This window comes from Asparagus officinalis, chromosome 8 (assembly GCF_001876935.1).
Source record: "Asparagus officinalis chromosome 8, Aspof.V1, whole genome shotgun sequence".
NCBI lineage: Eukaryota > Viridiplantae > Streptophyta > Magnoliopsida > Asparagales > Asparagaceae > Asparagus > Asparagus officinalis.
Window position 1 is genome coordinate 86,445,516 of NC_033801.1, and position 5,929 is coordinate 86,451,444.

Below are 5,929 nucleotides of genomic sequence, written 5' to 3' on the forward strand. Positions count from 1 at the left end.
ATATTTTGTTTATCTCTATCATCATTCTCTCATTGTCTAATTTATCCACTATATTGTTTGTATTTGTTTATAGTTTATTTACCATTGTTTGTATATCCTTGCATTTATCACTACAAGAAATACAGTATTTAACAACCAAAATTAGTAAAGGGATTAGTTGACCGTCGTTAATGTGCATATAATAACGACGGGTTTTTAAAGCCTTCGTCGAGTGATTACAAATATTATAGGAATGATGTGAGATTGGTAACGGTTTTCTAGTCCCTTTATTAATTTGATCCTAATACCATCGTTATTGGGTCTCATTAAAGATGAAGGGTCTATTACCTTCATTAATCATAACTCCTAATGATAATAGGAATAGTAATCAAAATTAATATAAATAACCCGAAACCCAAATCACCATCTAACCCCCGTTTTTGCCTATTCACACAATAGAGGGAACTTTCCCCCCGTTTATTTTCACGAAAATCAAAAGAAAAAAAACCAACGCAATCCCCCTAACCCTATCCTCTCTCTCTCATCAAAAAACCCCAAACCCACGTGCTCTTTCTCTCCCCCCCAACTCTGAACTCGCCGCCGTCGTCGGCGGTCACTAGCCGCCGTCGGAGGTCACCGCCGCCGTCGAGCCCTGTTGTTCGCCGCCGCCGTCGATCCCACAGTTTACCGCCTAGTGCCCCTCAAAAAACCCTAGTTCTTCCTCCCCAAATCTGACCTCGCCACCTCTCATGCTCCTCATTTTCGCTGGACGTCTGACTTGTAAGTCCTCTACCTCAAAACCCTAACCCTAATTTGGGTATTTTCAGATGTATTCTGCTTAGGCATTTGATTCCAAAAGCCACCTTGTTTCTAAGCTCAGTTCAATGGTTCACCTTAGCCTCTCAGTTCATCCTTGTGATTCTGCGGTTTTACATCTGTTTCCTCCTAAAATTAGTAGTACATACGATGCTTGGTAGACTTCGAAGGAGAATTGGAAGATATAGTTAGCAGGTGAAAGACATTATAGTTATATGTTTTGTACTCTTTGCATTAGTGAACAATTGCATTAGCAAAGTACTGCAGGATTTTTTTGTGGATAATTCGTTGGTATTTGAACAGTGGTAGAATTTGGGGCAAACCTGCAAAGATGGTTAATTTGTGGATATATAGTAAATAACCCTATTTTACTTTTTTGAACTTTTATTTTTGAAATATGGTTATGTACAGAAATTCTTTCCAAAAAAACACCTAGGAAGCTAACAAAAAGTACTTTCTTGTCGCATATTGCAGTCATCTTCATTAGATTAATTTCTTTTAGTTTGCTTTAGAACTTATAGCATATATTGAGCTTTGTGTAGGGCACCAGAAGACAATCGCATTGATAAGGAGCTGCTAGCGAGGCTCAACAATGCAAAGGTAATTGATCATTTGCATCTTCATGTGAATTTTGATTTTAATGGCTTATTCTGATGGAGGGTTTCTTGGTAGAATGAAAACAGTTTCGGGAGGAAGCCTAAGGACGAGAGAAAATGTAAGTGTGAACATAATTGTTTGTATTTGTACATGTCTATGATATTGTTTATATTTGCTATGTTTAGGAACAAAATTATTTGACGAATTAATAACCTATGCCCATCCTTTTTTTTGAAGCCATGAAGCTAATATTATAAATTGCAACTCATTAGGGCGTCTCTAACCGGTTGTCAAGCAGTAAAACATGTACAAGTTTTGGTGATGATTTGTATGAATTTGTTCCACTTGAAATGTCACATTTGTGTGGTTCTATGCAGAGTAACATGTGCTTGTTTCTTTGATGAATTATGTGTTCTACTATAATACATTTTTTGGCACCAAAACCCTGATTCTCAAACATATAAATGATATAGTTTGTCTTAATTTCATATCCACTTCTCTCATCATATTCTATTAGTGATCTTTTATTGATTATCATTGAATAGCCATGAAACTGATGGGGGAAATGTTGGAGAAATAGGAAACATAAAGTTTTATCATCTATTCAATGACTATACAACTATCAGTGCTATGATCAGAATGAGTGGGTTGAAATGAGAATTTTGAGATGGATGCAATTCTTGATATTACTTTTCTCATAACTGGATGAAGCCTTTAGCTGTCCAAATAGTTCTGCAATAATATATTCTTGATAGACAGTTCCTTTGTTGATTCTGTTGTAATTGTTTTCTCTTGTAATATATTCCTTTTATTCTCTTGTAATTGTTTTCTCTTCTTTCTACAGATGATTATGTTATGTCAATACCAACAGCAAAAGAATATGTTGATCCATGGGTGAATGAGTGTAGAACCTTACCACTTTCTTTTCATATACCCTTTCAAAATGTGCGAGCTCTGGTTCCAGATCTTGCAAAGCTATACTCCTTTCATATGTGTTTTTTTAACTCCTTTTTTTCTTGTAATGTCATCACTACAAACTTTCAAATGTTTTGATTTGGGTCTTCATTTGTTGATTTTCTTCATAATTGGGTGAACCAAGAGAAACCCATGTTCTCATTTTTCCAGTTAGTTTTGATTTGGTGGATGCCGTGAATATACTGGTGCAACATATTTCGCTGCTATATCCGTCCTAAAAATTGTTAGTAATGCCCCTTCTGTAACATTTCATTATTCTCCATGTTTGTTTTAGTACGTTCATACTTAAAAGATATTCATATCTTGGTCTATGTTGAATTTTAAGAATTCTGCCTTTCTTGCACAGGGTGCAGATTTATCACATGTTTTCTGTAGAAAAGATGCTTCACCGGTAATAAAAGGCTACAGCCCTGAGCTGATTAAAGGAAATTCTGACCTTATCAGTGATGGTGTTACATGTTTGCATTCTGTCCTAAACATGTATTAGTTGTTCTACAGTTAATAAAGTGATAAAAGAAAATTCTTTGTGATAGTTTCCAATGTCTTATATTTCAGACTGTTGCTGACCCATGTGCTATTTGTTCTACAGTTAATAAAGTGAGCAATTTTCACTTTGCCGCTGGAAAATCTTTGCATCACAATCAAGATCTTATTTCTGATTTGTTGGACGTTCAGCTAGGAAACCATAATGTGAGTAGTACACAGCCTTTTGTTGTGTTTTCATTCTTTCATTAGTAATGCCACTGGCATTTCAATTGATATTTGGTTATGGCATTCAATTTACTCTTCATAAACCAGATAACCCACAAAATAAACAAGCTATCCTTTAGAGAAGAGTTTCCAGGTGTCGCCAAACCACTTGATGGGTAAGTATGAGATGTTTGAGCTTGGGAAGCAATAAGAAAGCATATTTTCGTTATTGCCTTTGATTGTAAGTTCACATCACATATTTTCTAACATTACCTGGTTTTGGAAAAATTCCAGAGCAAAATGGACACATCATACATCGTCAGGGATTTACCAGTACTTTATCAAAGTGAGCACATAATGATTTTTCCTCACTGATATGAAATTTAGAACATTTATCGTTGGCCCTTAATCTTTATGATATTTAGAACAATTTAGAAGTATTTGTGATAAACTTAATTTTTATACTCAGGTGGTCCCAACAGTCTACACTGACTTGACACGAAACAAAATTCAGTCGAATCAGGTAATTATCTTGATATTAATTTTTCTTGGTACTATTTAGGAGAACTGCAGTCTTAACATTTTTCTTGATATTAATATTTCTTAATTATGTGATTTTTTTAAAATTTTCAGACTATCCATGCAAGATTAGGAAAGGGGTAGCTCGAGTCTTCTTTTGACGATGATTAGAGATGAAAGAATGTGTCTTCCCCAAACTTTTATTTTAATTTGTTTTAGATAGTTTCATGTATTTTTCTTTGGAACAATTAGGATATTAACTCTTGTTATTAGTATTGAATATATGAGGATGGTGGAAATGTATTTATTGATGTTATTAATGAATAGAATTTTTATTTTCCCTCTTATTCATTATTGGGTATTTTAAATATATTTTTGTTGTGAATCTTCGTGTCAGATTGAGAATAATATGATAGTTGCCTATGAATGGAAAAATTATTATTAATGTATATTAGAAATTAATATGATAGTTGCCTATGAATGGAAAAATTATTATTAATGTATATTAGAAATTTGTAGTCTACAATGATGGTTTTATAAACCGTATTTTGTTCATCAACGAAGGAAAAGCACCGTCGTTGATGGGTGACTAATTACCCATTATGAGGATTTTTATGACGGTGTCCAACCGTCATAAATTAGTCTTCAACGATGGGAAAATATCCCTGTAACTAATGGTAACGACGGGGAAATATCCCCGTAACTAATGGTAACGACGGGAAAATATCTCGTCACTGATGGTAACGACGGGAAAATATCCCCGTCACTGATGGTAACGACGGTGATAATTACCGTCGTAAATATTAATGACGGTAATATGTTCCGTCGTTATAGACTCTATAACGACGGGTAGTATATACCTTCGTGACCCTTTAGCGAAGAGGGCTTCAACGACGGGTGACGAAGGGATTTTTCTCCGTCGTTAGCATACAATAACGAAGGTTTTCAGCTCTTTAACGAAGGAAAATCCCTTCGTTAAAGATGTAATTTCTTGTAGTGTATATCTTGTTGCATATCTAATTTGCTAGGATATTTGTTAATTGACGTTAAATCAGATTAGATTAGCATAAACCCTATTTAACCCCCCCTAGGGTTCTTTCCTAGTGGCATTAGGGTCTAACAATTCCCACTAGAACTCTACTCCGTAGGTAGCAAGGAGTTGGTATCTTCAAGCCTACATATGTACAGTCTTTCAAGTCAATTATCATCATCAATTTACATAGCACCAATTAAAAATAGAGAATTCTCTTATGAAGCCCATTTGATATTTTCTCTTTTATTCCTTTATTTAAGAGAGTTATATTAGGCTTTAGGGTATGTTAGTGATTGAGAGATCTCTATATTGTATTCCTCATAAATTATTAGTAAAATTATTCTCCTTGTTCGCCAGTGAACATAGGCTACAAGCTGACCCACGCATATACGTGTGTTAGTTGTGCTCTCGATAGTTTTCTAATATCGTATTTGCATGTGATTGATATTATAGTTTATCCTCAAGATCTGACATAATAATATATTTAATTGAGATTTACGCTTTAATTATCTTAAGACTTGATAGTAACATATACTGCCGTCTAATAAAATAATGCATAGCTATTATTTTAATTGCTACCATTCTATCGGAAGAACAAGTATGCAAAATACGATTTGGTTAGTCCTTACCAAATACTCATGATTCGTGCGCCAAAATAATTTTTCCTCTTGAATCAGTACGGAAATACCTTTGAAATCTAGTAATTAGAAAATAACTTCAGTACTGACGTAATGAATCGTCCTATTCAAAAGTCTTCTTGTGTCTAGTACGAGAGAGAGAGTCACATAAATTATTTTGGGAAAATTGTGTCAATGCCCCAAAAGTAAAATCCTTATGTGTTGTAGCCTCTTTATTTTTTTCCCATATGATTCAGCTTCAAGAAATGTCACATCATGTGCTACAGTCCTTTTTACATGTAATTATCATGTTAATTAAGCACAAAGAGAGAGAAACAAACATAAAAGTCCAAAATACTCTCATTTTCTTTTCTCTCTTCCGTTTGGCGGGTTAAGAAGGGGTTAATTCTCCTTAACCCTTCACTTAACCATTTGCGAAACGGTACCTTAGGGCATGCACGAGGTTGGGGGAGAGATCTGTTTATCCATATTAATTTCTAGTGGGCCCCATCACCACTCGAATTTAGCATGAGAGAAGGTGAGGCCCCCACGAGATATTGGATAAGGAGTTCTTAGATGTGTGGCTAGGATTTGAGGGAGGGCTTGATCATGGCCTCTGATACTATGATAAGTATTGAGAGATTTGAGAGAATTTGATTTTAATGTTTATTCTGCTGGAATGTTTACATACAAGAGAAAGTAG

At 34.8% G+C, this 5,929-nt stretch overlaps 2 long non-coding RNA genes across 2 annotated transcripts; both read left to right on the forward strand.

The window, feature by feature from the left end:
• On the forward strand, positions 563-2,266 carry LOC109822314. Its single transcript, XR_002242077.1, has 4 exons — positions 563-990; positions 1,338-1,395; positions 1,468-1,510; positions 2,237-2,266. It is a non-coding gene; the product is annotated as an uncharacterized LOC109822314 (long non-coding RNA).
• LOC109822282 lies at positions 3,341-3,556 on the forward strand. The gene is made up of 2 exons (XR_002242068.1): positions 3,341-3,403; positions 3,527-3,556. It is a non-coding gene; the product is annotated as an uncharacterized LOC109822282 (long non-coding RNA).